The sequence below is a fragment of the Pinus tabuliformis genome, chromosome 3_2, assembly GCF_031772625.1.
Source record: "Pinus tabuliformis cultivar Carrire ecotype Pingquan chromosome 3_2, CPIR1, whole genome shotgun sequence".
Classification (NCBI taxonomy): domain Eukaryota; kingdom Viridiplantae; phylum Streptophyta; class Pinopsida; order Pinales; family Pinaceae; genus Pinus; species Pinus tabuliformis.
Genome location: NC_142302.1, coordinates 575,106,955 through 575,124,164, shown reverse-complemented (window position 1 = coordinate 575,124,164; position 17,210 = coordinate 575,106,955).

Below are 17,210 nucleotides of genomic sequence, written 5' to 3'. Positions count from 1 at the left end.
CCAACCCCAATATGCGATGGAGTACTAGATGGGGGATCCTACACAATCTCTTCTATAGCAATCAACCTGAGTGGAAGGGGTAGACCGTTAGGTCCGTAAAATATTTCCAGTGCCGAAGAAGGTATAGATTTTGCAGCGAGAGATGTTTGGGGAATAACACCTTCCGAATCAGCTGTAGATGGAGCCGGTTTAGGTATAGAAGTGTTTACCCTCACTCTAGGATCAGTTCCACTATCCTCTAGTGGCTGCGGAACTTCTTCTATAAAGGCAGGGGTACCAAAAATGTTTGGAGTAACCGGAGTCTCCGAGGGTGCCGGAACACTTGTTCCAACTAGACCAGGGGACTTTGAGCTGGTTAAACGAGTTCGCTTTGTCCGGAATAGTTTTGATTCTAGAGACAAAGATGGTTGACTCGTAAGTCTCCGCGAACGACGGGATTTTAATTGACTTGCCTCCACGATTGGGGATTACTCAATCAACTAAAAATAAAGGGGAAAATTTTTCCGAATTAAATGAATTTTAGACACTTTGACACAACTTGTTTTTTCAATTTTTAAGAGTCGAGAAAAAGAAAAGATGACTGTATTCGCCTTCGATTTTTAATGAGCCTGAAGTGACAAGTGCTTAGATGGACCTTTTCCTCTAAGGAGTCTGAAAAGGAATGAAAGGGACTACTCTGGAAATCTAGACAGAGGGATTACCAAACCAATCGCAAAACTGCAGAATACTTTTTACGGTACGGTAGTCAATCTTCCTGAATGTTGTGTTCAGTGCATTGTGATCGATAGGGCGGCAGACACGACTTCCTATGGATAAAGGATATAGCCTATTGTGGTCTCCCAATATATACTCGACGGTACGTGGGAGCACAAGTTCGTACTGGCACTTGTCGTCTCAAAGAGGAGGAATCACCCAACCAACAGTGAAAGCGACAGTTACCAGGCTTTACGACGCCGGAATACGTCTCTAGCCTAGACTTCTAGATGTTGTGCATTAGGTTCCAAAGCGTTTTTATGTTCATTGAATTTATTTTATAGTTGATCTTTCTTAAGAATTTTTCCTTTCAGGTTCACCGCGTGATGTAGATATACAATTCCTAAAATGCAATCTAAGATGATAAACAATCATTTAATCTTCTTTTAGCAATGAAAATCCTAGCTACTAAAGAAAGAGAGACAATATTCTTTCAACATAGAGCAGAGAGCACACACTAGATGCACTGTCCTAAATCAATCCAACAAGCAGTCTAAATGCAAATTCACATGCATGTATTTGTTTTCAGCTTTCTTAATGTGTGAATGACAAGAAGAATGCTAAGTACAAATCTGAATTATCTTTTCAAAGCGACAATACTAACAAATTTCTCTTCAAAAACGAAAGGAAGATAATGATGACACTTTGCTATTTTGAATTGAAAACTGCTTTCGACACTTGAAAAACTACTAATTCAAATAAAATACAAGAGTAACTGTATAATCGACCATCAAGAACAATAGAATTCTTTTCTTTGACTGAAAACAACACTTGCGACACTTTCAAATCAAAAGACGATAGTTTGATTATGCTACTTTTTTGTAAAAGAGAACTGTAAATGGCGCACAATACATAAAAACATTCACAATTCTTTGTACTATGGAGGCGGAATCATGCAAAGGAAGGGAGTTTCCACAGTGGTATACTGATCACAGACAACAAAACTCCTGAATAAAGCTGAAGAGAGTGAACAAAGAAACCAAAATCTGAGAGCAGAAGAGGTCTTATCTGATCAGCGCACCTGCAACACAGGGAAAGTGCGATGCAGCGCACCTACTGCACACGGGAGGTGTGATGCATCCAGATTCCCAAGAGGAGAAAGTGCGATGGTCTAGGGACGATACTTCAACTTGGTTCTTGGTCACGGTTTGCAGCTTAGTTCAGGGATTTAGGCCGAGCTAATGATAGTCAGTAAATAGAAATCACAAGGGCTGATCTAATGAGGTTAATAGAGCCACCAGTAGGGCAATTAGGATGTTTGCAAATCGATTGTTCAGTTTATAAACAAAACCCGGAGATAGACTGAAGCAGCATTGATCTACTTTGCACTTGCATAGAAAATGCAGTTCGAAGGCTAGCTGGCTTAACTTCAGGCTCCGTCTGTAAGTTTATAAAGCAAACAAGTATAAACAAGCAAACAAGCTATTCGCTCCCCAGTATGGTCGCTATTTTGTTATTGGGAAATCTAGTGTCCACTCGGAGCTGCTAGTCCCACTAAGACTGGTAGCTATCTTAGAAACAAACAAACTGAAACTACTTTTGCTTTCCTTTATGAGAAGTAGATAAGAGGGGAACAAAGGACACCAACCTCAGTCTTGCGCTTAGTTCCTTGCTTGGTTCCTCTCCCTTCTGACAGATCCTTGCCGCTTTGCCTTCGTCTACCCAGCTTCAAAGAGCACCTGTGGAATCAAAGCAGCATAATACTATCGAAGAACAGATATCTACAATCATAAACAATATAGGACCAGATATATATTGACCATACAAATTCATATATCATCAAACATAGAAGAATGTGGAGGAAAACTTGAATAGCTTTATTAATATCAAGAATAGCAAAGAGGATTACAACCAATTGTTCTGACCCAGCGTCATCCTCCCAGCATGAAAGCCCTTCTTCACCTCATGAAAAGCTTAGATCACCCAACGCTATGATATTCCACCAAGAAACCAACAACACTTCCTTACAAGATACAAAATTCCAGCCTCTGGATCTCTGGGATGAGGGATCCATATATAGATGATTGCAGGGGGGTGAGTCAGCTTCTGGGATTTTGATTAGTGTCCTCTCTCTGATAGTTCTTGATTCCACTTGGAGATTGATGATCTCTTACTCATCCCTGGGCGAATTCAGAGAGGCAAGTGTCACATGAGAAGTTTCTGGAAGATGCCATGACGATCCACCTTGCAAACTGTCTCTGCCATTTCTCTACTCTCGCCCATCGCACCCTACCGAAGGGCTTTCCAGTATGCATCGCACCTTTTACACTGAGCAGGTGAGATGCATTGCACCCTTTGCACTGGGCAGTCTGTATGGTCCAGCTTTGACCAGTTTTGAGCAGTTTCCTGTGGAGAACTTCTGGGAGATGATGTAATCAGATGACCTTGTTCCTTTAGGGTGTGAAGCAACACCTTTAGGGACTTAGGAGCCCTTGGTTTATGGACATGTATGATTGGGGTTGTAGTGCCCAAAAATGTCTATAACAATTAGAGCTCAAACAACCCCTGACAAGGAATTGAACAGATTATCTCAGTTTGCAGGAGCTTATGTTAGTGCTACCATTGATAAAGCTGCAGAAATACAACTGCTAATGAACGGAAAAGATCAAAGGATTGTTCAATTAGAACAAAATTTCTAGATTTAAAAGAAAACGATTGAGAAATAATGGCAAGAAAATCTTACAGAGTTACATTTTTTTTTTAATGATTTAAAGATACAATTTGAATTTGACGTGAAGGTCGAGGATGAACAGATACTGCAATTCCAACAAAGAATAAACCAGGTGAGGGAAAATCCAAAGATAAATGAAGTTCTCTAGGAGGCATCAGAACTGGACATACTCCTAACAAAGCATCAGGCTATATTCCGTCAAGAAGTGGTTTTAATTCATGACTTGTCAAAGACCATCGATTCTTTAGTAAATCAACTGTCCGATTTGAGGACATTTTATGAAGATATTGACGAGAAAATTTCTAAGTATATAGATTGGCAAGACAGTGCCCAGGGAAGATCATCTGATCTTCCTTGAATTGAATAATCACAGAAGGATATCATTTTCAATGACTGGGACATCAAAATGAAACAGGCAGAAATGGATATTATCAGAGCCAGAAATCTTGCCTTGAATTTCATCGAATACATTACAAATACCTTATTACAAGCCAATCTAAATCAGGAATTCCTAGAGGACACCTTGCCAGATGTAAAAGTTTTAAAACAGTCGTGGCTGGAAACATCTAAAAATAAGGTTGAAGACATTCAGAGTTTATCATAAGAGAGCCTTGAATGTTATTGGCATTTTCTAGTGAAGCCTCATAGTCAGTGGCTCGTGCTGAGGTGTCTCTCGAATGCAACAGTACAATTTCTTCTAGTGCTTAATGATGCAGTTTTTACGGGACAAATACGCATGCAACTGGTACATCCCCCCTAGCTGAAGCTGCTCACAGACATATATAATCTCAGAGAGCAGATGAAGAATCAATCTAGAGCATAGTCATGAGTTCTTGTTAAAACATATCACTAATTTAATTGTCCTTTATCTTAGCTTAGTTTGTTGAAGCTTTTTTGAAGACTTTTATTTTAAGTTTACTATTTTTGTAATATTAATAGGTTATTTAAACCCCTTTCATGCATTTAGAAAGGGGTCCAGAATTTTGAGAAGACAACTTTGAACTTGCACTATTGTTTGATCCAAAGTTATCTAATTAAGAAGCTGAGCTTGAAAGCTATCTTTTTCATAAGCAGAGCGCTAATGCATCAGGTACTATTATCTTTATTTTATCGTTATGTATTATTGAATTAGATAGTGAATCTCTTATGCGTTATTTCGTTATATAAATTCTTTGAAAACAATTAGTCATTATCACTATTGATGTGCATAATTGAATGATTTGTGATTATGTATGAGATAACAAGATATTTTATGTGATTGAGTTTTAACTAACTAAATTAATTAAATATTTAATTAATTTAGTTTATCATATATGCTTTCTTTTCATCAAAGTATTGAATGATCTATATTGTTATATACTTTGTGAAATCTTTCTTTGAATCACATACACAGATGTACTATCCTCGGAAATAAGTAGAATACGTTTATTTAGTAATTTTATCATTAGCTATAAAATCATTCCATCAGTTTTCATTCTGTTACTATATTAAATCTTGTGTGGTGTTATTTTCCGGAGTCATCCCATTCATGTTTTTTTCGGAATCGACGTTTTGAACCAACCTCTGTTGTTCATCATCAGCATTAGATCCATGAATGAATAAGTCAGAACTCAATAGGGTTAATAAATAAAGGTTAGGGTTGGGAAGGGAAAACAATCGACATGTTTGATGATGATATAATTCATGCTATAATTTATTTATATTTATGTTTTAATTTGTTAATGAATTTAGTTTTTAGTTTTAATTTAATATGCAGTTTCCTTTAAAGATTATTCAATTTTTTTTTCATCAATGTATTGTTAGTTTTTAAGTAAATGTTAATTAATACCCCAATATCTATTAGTGATTAAAAATTAACTAATAATTTTTGTATAGTTAATTAATTTTTATTATTAATTATATGATTAAAATGAATGTTAGTGATTTAAATACAATAAGTTGTATGAAAATTATCTTTATTTTTAACTATAATGGAATGATTAAAATGTATAATAATTAATATCTAATGTTTAATTATAGTTATAAACTAATTTATTATTATGCATCATAAATTACTTTTTATTATTAATTTCAAAATGATTTTAATGATTTAAAATAAATAGAATTTCTATTTCAAATTGAGGTTTCTAAAATTATTTATATAATTATTTGAAATAATTTGTTAATAAGATCTTTAATGCTTGTAAACTTTAATATATTGTTATAAATTATTATTGACTAATTGATGAAGTTTTTATTTATTTATATTAGGATTGAATATGATAATTGACATTTAAATTAACTATCGCTTTAGTTAGATTTTTTTTTTAATAAAATAGGAAATTAAAAATGATTTATTATTGATATTGGTTTTATGTTAAAATGTTTGACTCAGTATTGGGAAGGGTTACTAAAAGGAAGATTATGGAGGCCAAAAGTGGCTTGGTCTCATTCGAAATGAGTGAATTTAGATAGGAGATCTGCCCTAGGTTTATTTTGGACTGAGACTGAGGTTTGCCAGATGCTATCAAAGAGTTGGGATAGATGATGAATTTCTTATTTAATTTTTCAAATTTTAGGGCTTGTTTGAGGCTCTTTTGTTCTTCAATCTTAAGAGATTTTAGTGTTGAGCAGATGTCTGTTTTAGACCAGAGTGTAGGATCAATGAAGTTACATAAGATTAAGTGTAGGTAAAGAGCTTCTTTGTTTAATAGGTCAAGTTCCATATGGATTTTTCAGATTTCTGAATGAAGGAGAGATTGGCTGGCTTTGGAAAAAATGTGATTATTCCTGGAGTTTTTGAGGTTGTGTTTGATGCAGGAAAATGAAGGAATAATGGAGGCGTCTCTGCAACATTTGAGAAAGGTGAGATCTAACTTCTTCTTTGCAATCAGTGATCTGAATCGTTCTAATATACGAACTTCTTGTAATTTCTCCCTCCCGTATAGGTTGAAAATTATTGATTTGAGGCTTCTGCGATCTGTATTTTGTGTGGTGTTATTTTAAGAGTCATCACATTCATGTTTTTTCGGAATCGACGTTTCGACCCAGCCGCTGTGGTTCATCATCAGGATTAGATTCATGAATGAATAAGTCAGAACTCAATAGGGTTAATAAATAAAGGTTAGGGTTGGGAAGGGAAAACAACCGACATGTTTGATTTGTTAATGTTTTAATTTGTTAATGATTTTAGTTTTTAGTTTTTAGTTTTAATTTAATATGCAGTTTCCTTTAAAGATTATTATTATTATTATTATTATTATTATTATTTAACCAATGTATTGTTAGTTTTTAAGTAAATGTTAATTAATACTCCAATATATATTAATGATTAACTAGCAATTGCAACAGATGTTGCAAAGGAAACATCGTAAGACATAATTAGTGAAGAATAATCACATGTAAAAGATGTGCAAATCTAAATTTGCATCACAACTTGTATGGAAGAGTCGAAGAAGCAATAACCGACCTACATAACAAATATGTTGTTAAAAATATATAGAAGAGTTATTATTATTACAAATATGGAATTTAATTGTAAGAGTTAACACCACTACAAATACACTGCAAATACACAATTGAATTGTTCAATATGAGATTTGTTGCAGCTTAAATCTAAGATACACACTCAAATCACAAGATTGCTTTGAAATTTTTTAAACAAAGAAGTGTAACTAGATCATTTTATAATTATTTATTTTTGTTGACACCTAATCATAGGGATTGGCTGAACAACTGTAGTTAGTGTAAATAAATAATAGAGAAGATGGAGAGTCATTGGGAGATGAACTGAACAATCACTCCCTCTTGTATATAATAATGAACAACCTGAATGAATAATATGATTTGATTTGAGGAGTTACCTCCTGGCCTGACATGGTATCAGAGCCAGCGCCATTTTTGGTTTCCCTCTCTATTTTGTAACTCCCATGGTATCTTCCCATTCTACCTATTCTTCCTATTCTGCCTCCATTCTGCATTTTTTTTGCAGACTGACAAATCACTACTGTGCATCGAATGTTGTTGGCAGAGTCATTATAAGCAAATGGAGTCGTGGAGGGCTGACTATGGAGGTGCATGAGAAAGGAGTCGCGACTGTATGGTAGGTAGCAACCTACTCCGATTCCTGCAATTTATTTGTGAATATACCATACGCACATACACTGCTCCCATACTCAGTTGTTGAGCGTTGAAGGACTGTTCTCGGTGCCTTTGAAGGATTGTGCTTTGTGTCGTTGAAGGACTGTGCTCGATGTGCATTGGTGTTGTTCTTACCAGTGTTGAAAAACAAAACTTCATTGACTGACAGTGCGTTGTATACTCCGTTTGAAAATTGGTTATTAGTGTATGGCGAGTGTATTGGCATCGGTTGATGGTATTTACTTATTGTATGTGACTGGTGTTGAACATTGTGCAATAAAAACCACTCCACTACCTGAAGCATACCACCAAACCCAGTAATCCCACTCCACTATGTCGTTGTGTTGTTGTGTGCGATACCACACTGCTTGGTCGTGTGTGTGTCCAACATAATGGAGAGACTCCCCATTGACAACAGAGTTAAATACTCGAGCAATGACATCATACTACCGCTTGGTTTGTAATACTGCTCCCATTCATATAATACATTTTCCCATTACGCTATCATTGTCTCCTATACATACTATCATAAAATACCTCCCAGCGCCACTATTTAAGTGATACGCTGCCCCCCATCTACATGATGGACTGTGTAACACTACACAATACCACAAGCCTGACATAAGCCTGAATCCATCATTGCAACCGCCTCGCAAACCGCCCTTCGTGGATTCATAATACTGGAGTGTTAACACTATTATACCTGGTTGGTTTACAACTGCCATAAATATCAGATTATATATTTCTTGCATTCCAACCACCAAAACTGCATTTTTTGCCAGCAAAAGTATGTTTTTTTTACAATACATAGTTTTTTAAAATGCATTCATTGATATCTATTGTGGGAATGGTTCTCACCCGCAAGGAGAATTCCAGAACGGTCACACAAAATCAAACACACCCTCATTTTTAATGAGCTATGGAAAGGAGTGTGTGTTGGAAACGGAGACAAAGAGCCAGAACAACCTACTTCAGACAAGGAATTCGCCATTTGGGAAAATAAGAACAGCAAGGCTTATGCATTGATTGCAACATCAGTAAATGAAGAGGTGTGTCACCATATTTCACCATTTTCAAATGCTTTCGAAGCCTTACAAAAACTGAAGGAACTCTATGACTCACACTCTGCACTTGAAGTTGTTCAACTCATGATTAAACTCTTCACCCTTGAATTACAAAATAATGATCCTCTTGCTCTTGCATCAAAAGTAAAATACATAATGCATGATATCAAAGTCACTAATGTTGAACTGGATATTCCTCTTATATCTTTTCTCAAGGCACTTTATCCCATGTACTCAAATTATCTTGAGTCATTGCAAGCAAATGGAAACCTCAAAGATATTACCTTTGACTCCCTTATGAAAAACATTGCTGAAAGAGAGAAATCTTTTGGGAAGACGATAGCTCCCGAGTCTTCTGAAGAGGCTTTGTGCCTTGCTCATAGAGAAAAGAATCTTGCTCAAGATTCTTTTAGAGGAAGAGGTGGTCAAAGAGGAAGAGGAAGAAATTTAAGAGGCAGGGGGGGTAGACACTCTCAAGGAGAAAATTCAGATTTGCACTGCATACGCTGCAAAAGAGATGGATCACATGATGCATCCACATGCAAGTTGCGTTGGGACATAATCGAGCAAGAAAGAAACCAACCCAAAGGTAAAACTAATGACAAAGAGAAAGGCAAAGCACCTGAATCTGCTCACTATGTTGTGGACACTGTAATATTGGAGTAAATAAAGGCTTATTTAATGCTTCTGACTTGCTTCTTGGAAAAATGATTGGTTGCTTGATTCAGGAGAAACTTGCCACATGACTTTCAAAAGAGATTTTTTTGAAGAATTTACTGAAAATGTTGATGGAGCAGTATACTTTGCAGACAAATCAAAACTCAAGCCATCAGGGCTTGGCACAATCAGGCTTAAATTGCCTAGTCTTCCAGACTTTCTTCTGCATCATGTTCTATATCTCCCACAGCTGAGGAGAAAATTGCTATCCTTGGTCCACATCTGCCAACAAGGACACTCCATTCATATGTTTGATGGCAAGCTTGAGGTGAGAAAAGCATCAGACCACTCACTTGTCATGACGGGGATAGAAGAAGAAAGGCTTCTCAAGCTGTAGGGTACCTCTGCTTGTGCACAAAATCTCTCATACAATTCTCATTATGAAGAAGGTGCATTTCCATCAAGTTTATTATGGCATGCTAGATTTGGACACTTGAACTATGACAACCTCCGCTTGTTGAAGAAAAATGGTGTTACTGGTTTGCCTACAATTCCTAGGAAGCTTAAGCAATGTGATGCTTGCATTCTAGGAAAGCTTAGCAAACAGCCTTTTCGTGATTCACATTCTAGAGCACATAGAAAACTTGAACTCATTCATTCAGATTTATGTGGTACAATGCCTATTCCTTCTGCAAATGGAAATAAATACATGATGGCATTTATTGATGGCTACACCAGAATGTGTTGGGTTTATTTATTAAAGAACAAATCTGATGCTTTTCAAACATTCAAGAACTTTCATACATGGATTGAAAATGATGCACAATCTCATATTGGCTCTATTCGCACTGATAATGGAAAAGAATACACTTCAAATGAATTTGAAAACTATCTTCACCAACATGGGATCAAACATCAAACAATGTGCCTTATAATCCCCAACAGAATGGAGTAGCTGAAAGAATGAATAAGACAATCTTAAATATGGTATGCTCCATGATGTTTTTCAAAAATGTAAAATTGATGTTTTGGGCTGATGCAGTTCTATGTGTTGTATATGTAAAGAATAGATGTCCATCTAAAGCTATTAGAAACAAGAATCCTTATGAAATGTGGTATGGGTACATTCCTTCTGTAAAGCATCTCAGGGTCTTTGGTTCCACATGGTATGCCTTGATACCAAATGTACATAGAAACAAACTTGGTGCAAGAAGTCATAAGTGTATCTTCCTGGGGTATTCAAACACCTCCAAAGCATACCATCTCTATGCTAAAGTAAATAAAAAGTTTGTTGTATCTAGTGATGTAATCTTTCTTGAATCATCCAAAACTGACAATGTTGTTGAGAGGCAACTTGATCACTTGGATAGATTCGCAAATGCAAAATAATTTCAAGAATTTGATAATTAGATTCCACATATTGAAGGGGTCATTCCTATACTAGATCAACCTGTGGAATCTTCTTCTGAAGCACTCTCTCCCCCGCATGAAACTCCAACAATGGATGATACTTTGAGTGATGTAATTGACAGAATTGGGAGACTCAACCTTGATTCAGTCCCAACTCAATCAACGAAGCATCCTGGACCATCTGAGAAAGGTCCCCTAGAGTGGCTTACAAAGACACTTGAAAGTGTTCATCTTGTGAGGTTGGAAGGACAGGAACTAGAAATTCAAACCAACAAAATGGAGGTGATATAGATGACTCTGATTCACTTATTGATATGGATGTTTCTTAGATTGTGAATTGAATTTGTCTACATATTTTGAACCAACTTCCTTCAAAGAAGCTTCTTCTCATGATGAATGGAAAGAAGCAATGCAAAAAGAGTATGATGCCTTAATAAAGAATGGAACTTGGAAGCTGTTGATCCTCCATTGGGAACCAAACCAATTGGTTGCAAGTGGGTCGACAAGAACAAGTATAAAGCTGATGGCTCACTTGACAAGCACAAAGCCAGGCTTGTGGCAAAAGGTTTTAAACAGAAGGAAGGGGTTGATTATGAGGAGAAATTCCCCCCCACAGCAAAATGGGCTACCATCGGGACACTCTTTGCCCTAGTAGCTCAAAACGGATGGAAATTCCATCAAATGGATGTAAAAACTGCTTTCTTGAATGGAGATCTATTATGTCCCAGCCTGAAGGATTTGTTGTGAAAGGACATGAACATAAAGTATGAAAACTTGTGAAATCCTTGTATGGCCTCAAACAAGAACACCGAGCCTGGTATGAAAAACTAACTGAGCATATTTTGAAACACAATTTCAAAAATTATGATCTTGATGATGCAACTTTGTTTGTCAAGAAGGTTGGAAAAATAGTTGTATATCTTGTGGTATATGTAGATGATCTTTTGATGACAGGGAACAATGAGAGCTACATTGCATCCATGAAGAAGGAATTGAGGAAAGGTTTTGAAATTACGGATTTGGCTATGTTCATTACTATCTTGGTATTGAAGTAAATCAACATCCGAAGTCCATATTCCTTTATCAAAATAAGTACATTGGAGATCTATTGAACAGGTTTGGCATGATTGAATGCAATCCTCTGACTACTCCAATGGAACAAAACTTAGAGCTCACATCCATTGAAGGAAAAGAATTTTAGGATGCAACAATGTATAGACAGCTTGTAGGAAGTCTCAACTACCTAACTACTACTAGACTAGACATTTTTTTTGCTGTTGGAATCCTCTCCAGGTTTATGAAAAAGCCTTGTGAGGTTTATGAAAAAGCCTTGTTTTTCCTACACCAAAGTGACCAGCAATAAGAGAAGTATGGGCTTCCCTTATGACATTAAATATTTCACCCTGTGGAATATACAACTTTCCAAGATGATACATCAACTTTTTATGAACATGATAATCCAATTATTCAACATGATTTCCTTGAATCAAAGTTGCATAAAAATCTTTAAAATCTCCATCTTGAGCATACTATTCAATATAAATTTCAGGCATGATTGAGTTATGCTTAAGAATTGCAAATGCATGAATAATAGGTCTTGATAACATATCTACAACTTTGTAGTAAATGCCTTTATTATACTTGATGACCAAATGAAATTGTTGCAGAAATCCCATCCATATAAAATGCCTAGCTTGTTGTAGATTGGTTTGCGATTGAAGATATTGCAAAGGTTGATGATCAATATGAATAATCATTTCTTTACCCATCAAATAATTCTTCCATTTTTTCATGCTTTATATCAAAGCGTACAACTATTTATCATAAATTGGATTACTGCATTGGAAAAAGTCTCAAAATGATAACATATCGGCTTACCATGTCATATCAATATGGATCCCATAACATATTCGCTTGCATCGGTTTGAATTTTAAATGGTTGCTTTAAATATGGAAGTGCTAGAATTGGTGCGATACTTATTTTCTCTTTCAAAGTGTCAAAGGAATTTTGTTACTTGCCTTCCTACTCAAAGATCCACTTCACACTTGTCAAAGCATGTAATGGTGCTGTAATATATGAGAAGTTAGCAGTGAACTTTCTCCAATATTGGGCTACTCGCAAAAAGCTCCTAACTTTTGTTACTTTGTTGGGTGTAGGCCAATTCACAATGACTTCAACTTTGGAGGGATCTATTTTCAATTCGCCACTTCATACTATATGACCTAATAAAACCAAAGTGGTTTTCCCGAATTCACAATTAGACATCTTTAAATACAACTTTTATTTTTTCAAGACATCTAGAACTTGCTTGACATGCTTGAAATAATCTCCACAAGTCTTACTAAAGATCAAAATATCATCTAAGTATAAAATGAAAAAATAATCAAGGAATGGTCGCAACACATCATTCATAACTCACATGAATGTAGAAGGTGCATTGCAAAGTGCAGATGGCATAACTAACCATTCAAACAATCCTTGTTTTGTCTTAAAAGTAGTTTTCCAAATATCATCTTCAACAATCCTTATCTGATCATAACCACTTCTCAAGTCTAACTTAGTAAAATAAACAACATCCTTTAAGTGATCTAGCAAATAATCAATGCAAGGAAGAGGATTCTGATACTTTATTGTGATCTTATTCAAAGCAGATAAATCCACACACATGCACCATGTACCATATTTCTTTGGAACCAAAATAATAGGAGATCCACAAGGAGATGTACTAGGTTTGATGGCCCCTTTGTCAAGCATCACTTGGATTTACTTCTTGATTTTTGAATTCTCCAAAATTGACATTCTATACATGCCAATATTCTGAAGTGGTGCATCCTAGTGCAATTGTATCTCATGTAGATTCCTCTTTTTGGAGGTAACCATTTAGGTTCCTGAAACATCATGTCATAAGTATTAACAATTTCAACTAATTCATACTTAAATCTTCAAATTTGAAAATATATTTAGCTTTTATCATCAACAAAACAAAATTTTTACTAGCAATCACAAGCCTTTTCACTTGTCCTGCACTAACAAGAGATAAGTTCATATTCTTGCAATGTGCTCTAACAATATACTCAACTCCATATTTGGAAAGGTGATACTTGTTCTCATGACAATAGAATATGGATTTTTGGTCAAATAAATATGGACTCCCTAAGATAGTCCCACAAATGTCAAGTGGTACAACATCAAGCTCAACCTCATCAATAAAATTAACAGTTATGGAAAATTTGAGTCTACATTTTCTGGTCACTTGCAATTTAGCATCATCACATACCCAACCTAAAGGGTAAGGCTTTGGATGAGGTGTAGTCTCTAAATTAAGTTTCTTGACAACTTCTTCAGAAGCAAGATTGACTTGAGATCCACTATTAAATAATGTATCAACCTTTGTATGCCTTGTAATGACCCTGATATGAAAAATGTCACTTGTTTCTTTTTCATTTTGAGATTCAACAAACTTTCTAGAAGAACTAGTACTTGCGTTAGAAGCTATACCTTTCATTCCCATGGGTTTGTTTTTAGTTTCATCACCTGGATCAGATCCTAGATCTTTTTGAGTTGTAACAATAGTCTTTTGTTTCCCCTTGTTATTAAACTTCTTTGGTCTCAATTCTAGATGTAATTTCCAACAATGGTCTTCATCACGACCATATTTTGAACAATGTTTGCAAGTAAGTTTATCTCCCTCTTTATTGATTGTAACACTCTTCTTGTCTTTGCCTTTAGATTTCTCCTTTCCTTTGTCTCTAGATTTAAAGGGCTTCTTTATATACTCTTGAGGAACATTCTTGCCTCTTGATTCTAAATGAGTATCCTGAACACATACTTCATCTATATTGGTGGGATTAAACATAATTATAGTATCTCTCAAATAACCATGCAATCCACCTATATGTTTAAGAAGAGTATCTTGTGAGGTCAAATCAACACCTAAGATTAATGCTCTTTTCCTAAATTCTTGTTTGTAAATTTGGACATTCTGACCTTTAGCTTGTGTAAAATTATGCCAATCCATTATTTCTTTTTGCATGCAATATAATGGATAAAATTGCTTCCTTAATGTAACGATAAAATAATTCCAAGAAGAGATAATTTTACCACTTTTATTCAAATCTTCTTGAGTTTTGGCCTCCCACCAGAGAAGAGTCGTGACTCCCAAACAAAGAGAAGCAAGTCATCATCAATATTTTGGATCCTACAATAAACTTCAATTTAATGAACTCAGTTATCCAAAATTTTAGCATTTAATTCTCCATCATGCACTTGCAGTTTAACTTGACATCAAGCTTGAGCAAAGGAGATTTATCATGTCCTCTTGGAGATGTAGGAGGAGTTGGTCTATGTGAAGAAGGAGGTGAAGAAGGATGTGAATGATGAGGAGGTGGAGGCTTGCTCCCCTCACGACCATCACCTTTCAGATGATTAGAACTTTCTCCTTGCAACTGTGCTCTTCTTTCATTATACAACACTTTCACCATTTCGGTCATATCAAAGAAAGCTTTTCTGAAAGCTCTTTCATCCTTAGACCTCAATTCTTGTCTTTATCATTCTTCATGTACCATGACTTGTGGATTATGTGTTATTCTTGATCCAACTTGAGGGTTAGGTTCTTCAAGTGCTCCTTCTCCTCTTCTCAATCTAGACCTTCTAAGCATTCAAAAACCTTGCAAATTCTGTCATACCTTCACAAAAATCATGCTCTGACGCCAAACTAATCCAAAAATAAAAGTGAAGGTTTTATTGATCAATTTGCAGGTTAGTTTATGTATCTTTGTGCATTGGATTGATATTGCGAAAACACACAAAATTATGTTAATTTGTAGAAATTTTAAAGTGTTGAGAGGACAAAAATGCAACATGAGACAAACACAAGTTGATAACATATTTCACCCACCTTCGACTACATCTTTGGGTCCAACTTCCAATGGTGACCACTTTATTAAGATGCTAAAATTATCATTACATCAAAATACATGCTTCAACTTGCATAAATAACACTCCCATGCTATCAAGAATGCTAAAAAACATTTGTTGAGGGTCTTGTTGCACTTAAAAAGGCTGAAAATTGAGTAAAATATGCCCCCTTTACCATGTTGTCTGCAAAATTGTTCAACAAAAGGACCTCCAAAAGTTTCAACAAAGTGGTTCTAGCCCAATTGTTTGGGCGCGTTGGGATACATACCATAGGTTGCAAGTTCTATCCACTAGTTTCTATGGAGGTTGCATGGTTCTTTTAATATATTAAATATTTATTTTTTAATGGGTTGTTGGCCCCTCTGCCGACAACCCGACAGTTCCGCTACCATATAACCATGGGTCACAGGCAATAAGCCACATACCCAACCTCCTAAACTTACCTCCTTACCTCCCATCACCTGTTCCATTGTAACATATGGCCGGGCGGTGGTGTCATGCGCCTTACCCTAGGCCCTCACTCTCAGTCACATATAATCAAATAGCCAACACATGCATGACTAGCCCATCCCTCTCTCCAACCATCGGACCTGTCCACTTCAAATATAACCACCCTAGATTGCTTAACAAGCGACATGTGTGGCCCATTGGACGAAGGTTTGTTTGGCATGCTGGAGGTTATGTGTTCAAATCTCTGCGAGGTCGATCGGTTTGTTAAACAAATTTTTGGTGCTAAAACTGAAGCCACTTAGCGGCCTCTCATAAGGTCATGTGGCGCCCTCTCATTGGCCCACGTGGTGGCCTATGATTAGACCACCTCACTAACTGTACAACTAACCATTGATTGTGACATGCCCACACTTGATTCGTCCACCTGCTCATTCATGCACCTAGTTAGCCCTATCACATTAGCGTATGCACTGCCACGTAAGCATCCGTACCCTGCACAGTTAACTCTGCAAGTTGACTTTTTTACTATTTGGCCAAAATTTTAGAACGTGGTAACTTGCTCATACGGTGTTGGATTGAGACAATTCAAGTGTCGTTGGAATCAACACAACAAGCTTTACAACTTGGCACTGGTTTCAGGAGAACTTGATAACTTTTTATTTTTAAGCATTTTCCAAATCCTTTGGATCATTTGGTTTCCTCTTTAATCCCATTCTTATCTTCATTGAAAATGAAGTTAGCCATAATTATTCATTACGAGCACATTTTCTTATAATGATTGGCTTCATGAACTCTATAGTAATTATCCATAACCATTTCCTCAAGATTTAGACTAGGGTTTGTAATGGGAGGTTTAAGAGGAATTGTTGTTTTCTTAAAATGATGCCTACATAGCCTCTCTGTTGAGGTTCCTTCTTGAAAATTCCTTTTTAAATTTATTATTTCATTGGATAATTTCTTAATAATGCATTGTAAACTTCCATATCTATAACATCTTTGTCCTTTGAATTTGATATGGATTGTGTCATTGGTTTAGTCGATGAAAGAGGTTTTTTTAATGGTTAAGTATCCATTTTGTCTTTTTTTCCAAGGTTTCCCTTCAATCTTATCATCTTCTTTTCCACCATTTTAGCCTCATCAAAAGTATTAACTAAGTTGGTTTTCCCAC